The 13,197-nt window shown below is 41.8% G+C and overlaps 1 protein-coding gene across 5 annotated transcripts in view; it reads right to left on the bottom strand.

Annotated features, from left to right (window-relative positions):
- The window catches only part of GRIA1 (glutamate ionotropic receptor AMPA type subunit 1), a 284,539-nt gene that overhangs the window by 152,439 nt on the left and 118,903 nt on the right, over positions 1-13,197 (bottom strand). The gene's annotated exons all lie outside the window — the stretch shown is intronic.

Here is a 13,197-nt window from a genome sequence, read left to right as displayed (position 1 = left end):
CACGAGAAAGTAAAATCCTACAGTAAAAGACCAGCACATACTGTACATTCAGTGGAAAGGACAATTCCCAATTCCTGGTCAAGAGGGAGAATAGGGCAGACTTTGAAGATGAGGGTGTTAGAAGACAAGCACATTTTCAAAAGTCTAAGGCAGAAATGCCTGATAACAATGTGCGCGCGCGCACACACACACACACACACACACACACACACACACACACACCCTGTTGCTTTGTCCTCCCATTAGCCATGCCAGACATCATCTCCATCCCTCTCCTAGTATTCTTTCCTGTGGAGCCCAGGAGTATCTTCAGAATTCTCCTCAATCTCGTCACCACCACCAAAAGCTGGAGCGATCATGTGAGATTAAAAATATGTATATGTTTGATCTCAGGGGAGCAGGATAAAAAAGCCTTAAAGTCTCATCTTTATCAACTTTCTACAATGTTGGTCATCACAGACGTTTCCCATCTGCCTTTTCTCATGTCTTCAAGGCTGAGGCAGTTTAAAGTGTTTTCAGTCTTCTCACCTCACTGGCTGTCAAGTGGGCTCCAAGCTGCAAAGGCCCCTCATCTGTACACGGTGCTGTGAAAGGCATCCTGAGGATGCCTTGTGGGAGCAGGAATTGCACGTGCAATGTGAGCCTCCAGGAGGGCCGAAGCTTCTGGCTTTACCAAAAGCAGGAAGGGAGGTGAAGGAGGATGAAGGGAGGGAAGAAAAGATATCTTTGACCTCAAAAGAGCCCAAGTCTGCAGAGCACAGGCAGAAATCTCATGAGAAGCCATCTGGGCCATGCTAGCCTGTGAGTCCCCACCCTGGGGGGTCCAGTGCACAGGCCCACCGCTGCCTGCTCTGCTGAAACTTGACAAGCCTCTTCCTGTCTTTGAGCCTTGTGGTCCTCATTGGTTAAACAAAAGATTTGGCTGCAGTTCCCTGCAGTTCCAACCTTCTCTGATGATTCTCAGCAGCGAGGTGATGAATAGGAGACAGAGAAATGCTGGGCTGTGGACCACACAAGATTCTACCTGAGAAACGAATGACTTTTGTGCATTCACTCCTGGATCTGAAAATACCTCAAGGAGTGCACTCTCCTTGAATTTCCACTGAATATACATTATTACAGTAATGTGGACCTTTTACTGCATGAAGAAGAAAGTAGAAAACAAAACAAAAAAATGATTTGGTCTATTGTATAGACAAGAAAACCAAAATAACACAAAGCAAAAAAAAAAGAAAAAAGAAAAGAAAAAAAAAAAACTAAGAGACTATGATTCAAGAATAGGCAAAGGTACTGGCTCTGCAGGGATCTGGTGAGAGGAAATATGAATGAGGTGAAGGCAAATGTAATGAATATGTAGGTGCACTTAGTTAATTTTTTAAGTTATTTAATATCCAACAGTGGCTGGTTAACCACAGATGTTACCCAGAGGAGCTCAGTAATGTTCTCTGCATTAGTAATAATACAGATAGTAAAAACTAAGTTATTGAGCATTAACTAAACATTCACATTGCTAAACACATGCATTAATTTCTTCATTCCCCATCGCAATTCTATGAAGAAGGCACTAGGATCTTCATTTACGGATGAAGATACCAAGGTTCAAGGTCACAAGGACATGGCAGATCCGGGAATCAAAACCAGTCTGAACTTTAACTTCATGATTGTAGCCAACCTGCCTTCAGAAAAGCAAACACAGACAAACTGACTTCCTCTTTAGACCGACTCGCCTGTGCCGAGGAGAAGTTCATCATGGCCCTTCCCCACTCAATCCAGTCCTTCAAGTTCCCACTTAAATACCACCACTTTTGTGAGATCCTGAGTCAGAATCAATTCAACCCTCTATAGGCTCCCAAAGCTCTTAGCTTTTACTTCCATTAGTGCACTTAGCACTTTCTGCCTCGTGTTGGAGTTAATTGTATCTGATCCTCCCTCCACTCTACGCTCAAAGCAAGTTGTTTAGACTTTCATTATGGCACTTAATGTCTTGCATTAATGCTGGCCATGCCTAGAGTTATCTCCCATCTTATACAAAGAGCCCTTCCCTTAAGGACTACGAGAGCTGTGTCTGAGGAATCTTTCTGTGTACCTCACATTTAACAGTGCTTTCGGAACAGAGGCTTTCTAAGTAAGCTGGTTTCTGCGTTCTGTCTGATCTATCGACTATGCCATCCCTCTGGTGTACTTTTCCTTGAACCCTTTCACGGTCAAAGTCATTGAGTGACGCCAGGCAGGGGTCAGGGACTTCTCCTGCGTGGACGATCTCTCTGGTAACTGAGGAGGTGGGAAAACTGCCCTTTTCTCATGACGCTCTTGTCCCTCTCTCCTCCAATGGAGGCCTGTCCACTTTCATGTCATCAGAGTTCATTTTAGGGAAAAGATTGCTTGTCCTGTTCTCTTACTCTGGAGTTAGTGACTTCCTTGTTCCTGGGGAAGAAAGGCTCTGATCCCTATGAAAAAAAAAAAAAAAATTTAGGGGTCATTTTTCAAGGTGGAGGAGCTTCAAGGGCCACCTGGGACACTTGGTTTCGTTTGTCTATCTTCACTCCTAGCTGGACGTCTGCATGGTTAAGAGCACAGAGTTTGATGGTGGACAAACTGGGTTCGGTTCTCCACTCTGTCTCTTGGGCAAGTTAATTAGTAACTCTGAAACCTTGCTTCCTCAGCTGTAATACAGAAATAATAATAGTACCCACCCAATGGGGCTGCTCTGAGAATTAAATGTATTTAAAATGTGTAGTTAGCATAGTTCCTGGCTACTATTGTGTCTGTTGCTGTGGTTGCTGTTGTCGTTGTGTTTTGTAAACACGTTACCTGGCTACTACTAAGATAAGAGCCGCATGCTGCTGAAAATTTTACCTCTGCAGTTAGTAGGAGATAGAAAATCATATATAGCTTCTAGTTGGGAGCCTAAGAATAGCTATAGTTAAATTTCTGCTTAAAAATAACTTGCATGTTTTTAGGCTTTCAGAATCAAAGGTGCTTTAGAGAGCATTTTTATCATTTGTGCCATTATACAGAAAACTGAAGCTCAAGGGTGAAATGACATTTCCATGGTCCTGCAGCCAAAAATCTGCCAAGCTGGGGCTCAAACCTGAGTTTGAGCCCAGTCCAGTGTAGCTCCTACTGAGTGTCCCTTGAGCTACTGCTCTTCTCTTGGCTTTAACCACCGCGTACACCTTCAGCTTTCCTCCAGTCTCTATGGTAACCTGGGCATCATCTGAAGATGCTGCTTTGCCCAACATTGAGAAGACAACTGTAACACATATTTCCACACACACAGAGTTGAGACGAGTCTTCTGCTCCACTCTGACTATCCCTTATCATCACTCCTACATGAACTCGTTCTGCTGAAACTAATGTACCAATGTCTATATTAGTACTGAGGGCTAAGGGTCTACTTCTTTCCTTCAAATGCTGCCATCGAACTCAAATGCTAGTGAGACTGGCACTAGCATTTTGGGGCGAGTGTCAACAGTACAGAAAATGAGTAAAGTAGGGTAGCTTTATTATTCTCCCCACTGAGGGAGCAGAGTCAAGGCCTAGCATATCTAGCAGAGCTGAGATGAAGCGAGACCTTGGGTGGAGCGCCTGAGGTGCAGTTGTTGGGAGAAGACCCCAGCTCAGCCCAGCAGGCAGCGCTCACTCACAGAGCACGCCGGACAATCACTCTGGCCTAAACATGTGCCTAACTGTGCTTTGCACTTTACCAGCTCCCAACTTTTATTCTTGCTGCTCCTTCTTTTCTCCTCTGTTATTAAAAATTATATAGGACTTCATATCATTTAAAATATTTTTATACCTGCCATTTTGCTGAATCATCATAAAAACCCAATGAGGCAAGTACTTATCATGCCTATTTCACAGATAGGAAATTGGAAGGTCATGGACACCAAAGGACTTGCCCGGGGCCACAAAACTCATCTGAGCAGTTAGGTCTTCTCCATTCTCCACTCTCTGGGTTCAGTGGCTTTTCATACGTGAGAGTCAGTGGAACCCCTAGACGGGGCACCAGATTGCCTCAGTTTGAATCCTGGCACTTGCCACTTATGCTATGAGCTAAAGCCTGTCACTTGGACTGTCTATGCCTCAGTTTCTTCATATACAGAATGGGAATAATCGTAGTCTCAATCTCAAAAGACTGAGAGGAATAAATGAGCCATTATGTGTAAAGTGCTCAGAACAATGGCTGGCACAAACTATGTGCTCAGCAAATGTTGCTATAGAAACTTCTCTGCGTCCTGTTTGAATTCTCTCTCTGCCAAGGCTCGTCTAAAATGCCATGAAGTGTTATTCTGACTTTTCATAAATAGATGCAATTTCTACCTCTTTTAGACCCTGTAATCATTTGTACTTTGCCCGCAGCACACAGTATGTTCTGCTGTGCACTGAGATATCTGTAAGCTTGTTTTTCTCGTCCTACTCTCCCCTTGTCTGTGAGTCCTATGGTATGAAAGAGAGAGAGAGAGAGAGAAAGAGAGCACTCTGATATAAGCATACCCCCCCCGCCCCCCCTCAGTGCCCTGTACAATGTACAGAGAGACAGAGAGACAGAGAGACAGAGAGAGCACTCTGATATAAGCATACCCCCTGGCCCCCCCCGCAGTGCCCTGTACAATGCTTGATGCCAAAGAGGAAGGCAGCTGGCAAATGCTGGTTACAGTGAACTCAAGTGACCCAGAATTCCAGTTCCCACTGAGTCCTAGAATGTTCAGATGTTCAGTCTGGAAAGGCTCCTTTCCTGTACTGATGCTGGCTAACTTAGGCTGCCGAGAGAGGGGAAGATACTTGTCAAAAGTCGTACAACATGTTCGTAGCAGAAGTAGGAGTAGAAACCAGATCTCTAATCTACCAGCAGCCGTGGGCTCCACCCAAAGCACTGGGTCCTGTCTCTTCCCATGGAATGAGGAGAAAATAGCCCAAGTACTTGAAGTAAAAAGAGAAGAATGGGACGAACGACAGCACCCAGCTAAGCTTCAGCACCAATACTGCTCAAAGAATATATGTATTAGGAACATATATCCAGAAGCCTACCAGGGCTGAAGGACGTGAATAAGTTGCACAGCCAATAGGCGTTTTTTTTTTCCTGAACTGACTCGATATTTCTTTGCTGTTTGAATGGATCAGGAGCCCTGAAGAGAAGCTTCTGGGTCCTGAACGTGTTAAATGCAAACCTATAAATGGTTTTCTTCCTCTTTCCATTTAATACATAATCTAAACTGGAGCCCTCAAACCTCGGGCCCCGGAACACTTTCCTCATGTTGGTATTTGTACAGAGGAGATACTGTGATACACAGGGTCCCTGGACAGAGATGCCATTTCTTATAGTTCTCTGTGTGATTACCTAATCTGATGGGGATGAGAAAAGGTAAAGTCCTTGTCAGCCTCTGCCTCCAGAGGCTCCTCGCCACAGACTGCTGTCATGTTTTTTTCTCTTTGTTGAGGTTTCAGATAATGTTCAATTGTAAAATGAATCAAAGATAATTCTGTACTGGTCAGACCAGAGCAACGTTTTGATTTCTGGTCCTGTCAAATCTTGTCTTCTAAAGTAAGATAGGTAAGGACGTCTCAAGGTGATAAGCTCCCCCATCATTGCTGATGTAAAGGCCTTGGAGGAGGAAGGCCAAGGGGAAGCTAGTTTCTTTGGCTGTGGATGGGGCTTCAGAGGAGCCAAATAAGCAGGCATAGCTCTAGAGTGGGGACTGCTGAGGCCCACATCCTCACATCCGGCTTATTCAGATGACAACACCCATGGCTGCCCTTGACCACAAAGGGAGCCTCTGAAAATGGGAGAACTTTGCTTGTTAAGGCCTGGTTAATGAGAGATGATCATTTATGAAACAGCCTTCCTGGGGAGAAACGCCCAGATGGCAAACTGCTCTGACCTTGAGATTCTGGGGGAAGGTCATCTCCTTCTTTTGATCTGTATATCCAGTACCTAAGGCATTTTTTAAAAAAATTGTTAATGTCGAGGATAAAAAGTGCTTATAACAATTAATTGTGAAGGTGAGACAGGGAGAAGTTAAAAAGACGTTTTTCAAGGGAAATCCATTTGAGAGTCATTTCCAAGTACCGACTGACTTAATGGTGCTCATTTGCTTTGTTTTGATTATTTGCTTTGTTAAGAACAGTTTGGTGGTGTAGGGAGGTGGTCGTTGTTATTATTTCAATCCATAAAATGGTTTAATATACTGTGGAAACAATATTTGATTAGCTTTCAAAGAGCTTACCCACTTAGTGACATTATAAACCATGTCTAAAGCAAATTTGGCAGTAACTTATTATCATCTTTGCCTTAAAGAGCCACCTTCGCACTCTCTTTGATGTCTATCAATTTCCAAACTACTCCACAGATGAGACATTAGGTATACTGAATACATACTTTCTTGGGTGGAATTTCTAAATGTAAGTTTCCCCTGGGCATGATGGAGCTGTCTTGATATACGGATCCCATTACTTGCAAACAGTGACATTTTCTATCATAGCAACACCTTCCATGTTGATGGATGTAACAGAGGTAAAAATAAAAACTGAATTGGCCTATAAATTTTAAAGTTTTCGATTAATAAGATTGATTGCACTTTATTATTGTTTGATTTTCACCGTTACACTTCATCAATGTCTTCGCTTTTTAAAGAAAACATTAATCCCTTTCTCACTGAATGCCCATCAGCTCATAACATCCTGAGCTGTCACTTATGCCACCTGCTGATGCTGTTAAGCTGTAAGTTCTTGGAAGTCAGAGACAATCTTAACATGAATAAGAAACAGCTCGGCAGGTCTCTCCCTCCTTGTGCTAAGTCCGGTAGGCAGTGCTCTGTAGTGCGGGGTCAGCAAATGCGTGACACATATAATCTTCTCTCCTGCACCCAAGGCAGACATCACTAATTGATCATGGCATTCTTTCCAGGTGAGCCCAGTCAAGTCCTCAGAGTTCTCATCATCAGCATTCCCGTAAGCCACTACCAATTTACCAGAATCGACAGACTTGATAAAACCCATTTTCTGGCCTCATCTTCATGGTTAAAAGCAAGGGCTTTGGAATTGGACTGACCTGAATTCAAATCCCAACACTGCTGCTTACCTGATCCATGACCTGGAGAATAGTTGTCCAAGTGCCCTAAATCTGTTTTTCCCACTCTAAAATGACCAATCCTCTCTTCCTTCAGAAGTCTAAATTTGGGCATTCCCTCCTCTGAGAAACTTCTGTTTACCTAAGACTGTAGGTGCTCTCCCTGTGCCTCTGTAGACGTCCTGAACTTGCTCTTCATAGTCCTCACTGGAGTGGTAATTGGCTCACTTTATTTAATTTTCCTCCATTGGTGTGTGAGCTACTTGAGGGCAGTTATATTTTCACAGTTATATTTTCGGAGCCCAGCAAAGGACTTGGTGAAGTAAATAGCTAAAAATATGTAGCACCATTAACACATAAAAATCTCTTAAAACAGTGTTAAGCATATGATAAATGCTCAATAAACATGAGTTATTTTCATATTTATTGTTATGTTTCATAATTTTGAGGCTCAGAGAAGAAAGCTTACTATGGAGCTAGCTTTTCCATATGTATGGTTTAATTTGGGATTGCTATTATTCTCTGGCTGCCAAGGATCCAAAGCTATCTGTACTTTCTGAATTTTGAGAGAGCTGCGTTCCTTGAAACAGAGCCATATTCTTCTCATAAAACCTAACACGGGGCCATATATATAAGAGGCCTATGTAAGCATGTTTTGGGCCACACGTACCCTGTTTGCTAACACTGATGTCCACCAACCCAACCTCTACTGACACCAGCCTTACAGGGACCTATACGAGGTACCCTTACAGGTTACTGGAGCCACACCATTCTGAGTACCCATGGCCAAAGTATTACCCCAGGAGGTCAGTCCTGCGAGACTCACTTATGGCAGTGGTCCTCGACTTGAGTATGCAATGTCCCAGAATTCCTTGGGACATTGTTGAATTCAGACTGCTGAGCCCACCCCAAGAATTTCTGATTCAGTGGGGGTGGGGCTTGAGAGTTTGTGTGTCTAACAGGTTTTCATGCTGCTGGTCCTGGACCATTCTTTGAGAACCATTGACTAATAGAATAAAGGAGACAAAAGAGGACCACTCTTGCCTAGGGAAGGAACCAGAGGTTCTATTTATTATCACCTAGGCTGGCGATGATCTTTATCTGAATCCTGCAAGCTGTATGTGCAACTAATTCTCATTAAAGTCAAATAAACTTATATATAAGTATCAGTTACAGGACCTTGCTGAAGGATGAAAAAGTAAGGCTTCTAAATTTTGCTGGTGGAGCTTGCAATTTTCCCTCTTTCTCAGTTGACAACTAGTGAAGTGACTTGATACTTTAATATCTCACAGTTAATATCATACTTTAGCAGGATATTTTATGTTTTTTCTAGAGTGCTTTCATCTATATTATCACATTTGATTCTTATAATAACTGCTTTAGGGAAGGCAGGCAGGAATTAGCATCTCTCTTTGAATGACAAGTTGGAGTAAACCAGGACCCCGAATCCCCGATTCATTGCCAGGTCTCTTTCTATGATGCCAATAGTCTCTTATGGAAGTGTCAGTTCTGCCTCTGAACTCCCTTCATGTACTAAACCTTAATTTATTTCAGATTGTTACAGATGCTTTGAGCTAGAAGACCTCATAAGGAAACCTATTATTCAGAAGTTTCTTAGGCATTTGGGGATGCAGAGTCCATCAAGAGATGTTTAAACATATAATACAGTTAACATAAGGTTTTGAGTTGTACATGGCCCTCTCAAAGTCCAGGGCCACCATGCTTCTGGACTGTGAAAGGCACCATTCCCAATGAATTAACCATGACCTTGTAAAGACCATCCACAAACCATGGAAGAAGAGCAGAGGCTATACATTCATAGTTGTTTGAGTGGTTTTTGTGATTTTTAACAGATGAGCAAACTGAGATTCAAGAACTTCAGTGATTTGTTTTAGGTACCACAGCTGAATAAGGGCAGAACAAGAGTTGGAGGTAGGACTTCACAAGGCAACATGGTATTGTGGAAGAGAATAGGCTTTGGAGTCAGGGAACATTTCGACCTCAGCTTATTCTACCTAGTGGCGGCAAGACCTTACGTCACCCCTCCAAGGTTCAATTTCCCCACTTTACAAATAGGAATCAGAAAATCAAAAAAAATTTAAAAACTATATTCTAGTAGGGTGCTTTTAGTCTAAGGATTAAATGAAAGAAAATATGTCAAGCGCTAACACAAATCGTGGCACCCAGTAAGCATGGATTACCTTGTCGTTGGGCTATTTTCTTGGGCTATTTCAAGTTGATGAGTAACAATTGAATAAATTTTCCTTTCTCTCAGGAGAGGTAGATAGTACATCAGGTTTATCAGAGGCCATATACACGTGAGTCTTCTAGATTGTACAAATCTATAGATGATACCTTTACTTATGACTGTGCTCTGGTGAGCTGATGTTCTTGTAGTGCTTGTACCATTGTCCCATGTAGAATTTCAGGGACATTTGTTCCCTCTGTAAGTATGGGTGTAAAAATAGAAAAGAAAAAGTCTCACTAAAGGGAAAGAAAGTCCAGACCACAGTAATATCTAGTTCTCCCTACATCCTTCAGTGCTTATTTCAGCTTGCATAAGATTCCTTCCTCACTCTGCAAAGAACTACATTATAATTCCTAATCTACAGAGAGTAATGATTTTTACTCTAAATTTTCATTCTGCATTTGCATCTAATTCACATTTAAAGTTAAGCAGAATTTATAGGTCACTCCATTGCATACATTTCATTGTGTATTAAATATTAAAAAACAGGATATTTAGTTTATTATTGAACTCTAGAATGCCAGAAGTGGAAGGAGCCACAGAGGCTTTGCCTAACTCCCTTATATCACAGGCAAGAGGTGAATGCTCTGGGATGAGATGCTGTCCTTAAGGTCGAACGGAGAGGGTGTTAGCTGCAGAGCCTTTACCTGAACTTACATTTCCTGACTCCACATTTAGTGTTAGCATCACATTTTCCTGACTTGCCTCAGATTTTAAGAGGCCAGAAAGACTAAGCAGTTGTGGTAGCATTCGCCTGCTCTTAATTTGTTCCTACTCTCATTTTCTTTTTTTTCCTAAAAGAAATTTTGTGGACAGCGGGATTAAGATACATATTCCTTTCTCCATTTTAAATAAATGCCTGGTCTTGGTTCTGCCTGTACCTGTGGTAAGGCTCGCATTGTGCTCACCCTCACCCATACCTTCTATATTACACGAGATGCACTCCATCTTTCTCCTCAGTACCAGGAAATCTGCCTCTGCCTAATTACTCTGCCTGTCTCTCAGCAGGCACAGCACTCAGGTTCTTGAACTTCTTAAAGTTCCTTTAAGAGGAGGTCTTTCTTGCAGGGTCAATGCCCTAAACCAGCCATTTAAAAATGAGTAAGATCTCCAGACTCCTTGGCTCTACGTGACTGGCTTGGTGAAATAAAATAAGCAAAACACTCAAACGACTTCAATACAAGGTTGAGTTTTCAGGTTCTTGATATATCTCAGGGTTCATCTCTCAGTTTTGTCTAATGACCCATACGTGCCATGGCCCCACCCCTGGGGAATCTTAGGAAAAGAATGCACTTTGAGTGGGACACTTTTTTCAGTAAATAAGTTAACAGTGAAGAGAAAACCATTTAAACCAAACTGCATTTCTGACCATAGTTTTATCAAGCTATTAAGACCTGCTCTTGGCCTAAGTGAGGTCACGGCTGTATGTTATCTGAGTCTGCACGGAGAGACAGCTGCGTGAACTTTATGAGGTCATTATTTTGAAATGCCTCCATTATTAGCATTGTCAGGAAATGACATCATTGAGAAAGTAGTAAACACATGTCTCTTGTACATGGCTAAATAATTTTAAATATTTTGAAGAGGTCCTACACAGGCCCCTCCTTTTGTAAAAAGAGCTTAATATATACACCTTTACTCTGGCCTAATGTGGTGGTGTCGCAGATAGTAAATACTTTCAGAGCTATTTTATAAAGTATTTTATGCTTTTCTTTATTCTCTGCGATTTCCTGGAATGGAACCTGGTGCATAGTAGAAACATATGACACCTGGTTGCTGACTGATAATCACGAGCATTGGTGTATATAATAACTTCTTTTAGGACTCTTGAGGTGGTAGGGTGTTTTATTTGCTTTTGTTTGTTTGTCTTCATCACCAGACAGCTTCATACTTGGTGAGTCTGCAGTCTCTACTAGACCCTGTCTCTTCGTCAGCTGTCATTCCTCCCTTCGTCAGCAGCCATTGCCCACTCCTCCAATCTAACTCACCTGCCGTTTTTACTGTCTGACATCTGCTGTTAACGAGTTCAGTGACCAAGTCTGTTAAATCACTCAACTCACATTTATACAGCTTTACAGACAACATACCTGCAGGATGCAAGTGTGATGTAATTCTTTCATCTGGCTTAGAAAAGTTTTATTCTGCATTTATGTATTTGAAGTTTTCTAAAAATTTAAGATTGTTTAAAGTCCAAAAGCTAGTTAAATGGATGTATATATGATAAAATGCAAACTACCCCCATGGGTTGTAATATTCTAAACTAGAAAGTTTAAACCCTGGATTCCATCTACCCAACTTTCTATCCTAGCAACACAGAGATTCTAGTCCATCTACTTCTACCCTTGCCAAAGTGACAAAATTAGGCCAAATTTCAAACCAAACAGGTCATCTCTGGGAAGAACACCAATATATGAGAAGCCAAATAATTATGTTATTTCCCAGTCATTACTATATCTACCCCACACATAAATCCAGGCTTTTTTGATAATAGGATGTGGGCATTCTAAGTTGAAGAAACAGTTTGAGGAAAATCGGAGAGGCCAAAAACAGTGTGCATGTGAGGTTTTTTTGTGTGGGGAGAAGGGCTTAGATGGGTCGTACAGGAGCACAGAGTGTATCGGAAGGACTTAAGGGGAAAAGATAGAAAGGAGGGTAAACTTAAATAATAGACATAAAAAGATGGATAAGCAATTATAATCAACCATGAAGGCCCTTTGTAGGTATGAGATGAGAGGAACGGCGTACCCTGAAGTATGCTTTATTTGGCTACTTCTGTGAGGTCTTATGGACTGAAAGTAGGTGGCACAGTGAAGATCAAAGACAACCAAGTAAAGGATCATGTATACCGGCATACACACTTTCCCTTATCCCAGTCACAAGGACCAAATTCCATTTTTTCATGTTTCTAATCAGGCAACCTTAGGAAAAGACGAGATGGCTAGACACTGAGCCAAAACTGGTGTCATACTTCCCAGTAAAAAAGGTAGCTAATGACACACTCCTCTTCCCCAGAAAGAATAAGAGTCAGCACCCCACAACCCCAGGAGACCAAATGGCTGATTTCGTCACTTCCTGAGGACGAAATGGCAGTCACTGTACAGAGCTTTGCCTGTATGTTTAGTGGAAAAGATACACACACACTGAACTCAGACACACACTGGAGTCTTCATTTTGACGTTTCACTTTTAAAAACAAGAATGGAGCACAATTTCACCAACTCTCTAATTATTTGAGCATTCGATTCCTTTGCTCAGAGGAATCTCTCAGCACTAAATATCTACAGCCTTTCTTGTCAATGCCATGTATCACTTTTATACACAAGGGTAAGAATTTTTTTCATATTTCTGTGCTTTTACTCAGAAGTGTCCTTCTGCCTGAAATGCCTTACTCTCCTAACTTTCTCCAGTAATAATCCTAGAAGACAAGTAGTGTGAGCAGCAGCAGCAGAGAGGCCATCACAAACACTTGAGTCCTTATGAAGAATGAGCACTCTGCTGAGTTTCTAATGTATTACCTCATTTCGACTTCTCAACAATCCAATTTTTATCATCTCAAAGGTATGGATGAGAAAGCTAAAGTTCAGAGAAAATAAATAACTTGCCTCTGTTCATAGTTGGTCCAAACATCCAGAGACAGGTATCTTAATAACCACATTAAAACAAAAACAAAAACAAAAACAAAAACAAAAAACCACATGGCCCCCAACCCAACATTTAAAATTTTTTTTAAATATTTATATTTTTAGCATACTACTTTTCCACATATGATTTACAACCTAGAGACTGGGGAAAGAAGGGACAGAGAGTTGTCTGGAAGACATGAAGCTCTAAGGCTTTCCCAGTGGTATCTGGTATTTCTTCACCATGGCCGCTCGGAAGAG

Source organism: Pteropus alecto, unplaced genomic scaffold (genome assembly GCF_000325575.1).
Source record: "Pteropus alecto unplaced genomic scaffold, ASM32557v1 scaffold40, whole genome shotgun sequence".
Taxonomy (NCBI): domain Eukaryota; kingdom Metazoa; phylum Chordata; class Mammalia; order Chiroptera; family Pteropodidae; genus Pteropus; species Pteropus alecto.
The sequence above is the reverse complement of the archived record's forward strand: the minus strand, read 5'-3'. Positions and strand labels throughout refer to the sequence as shown.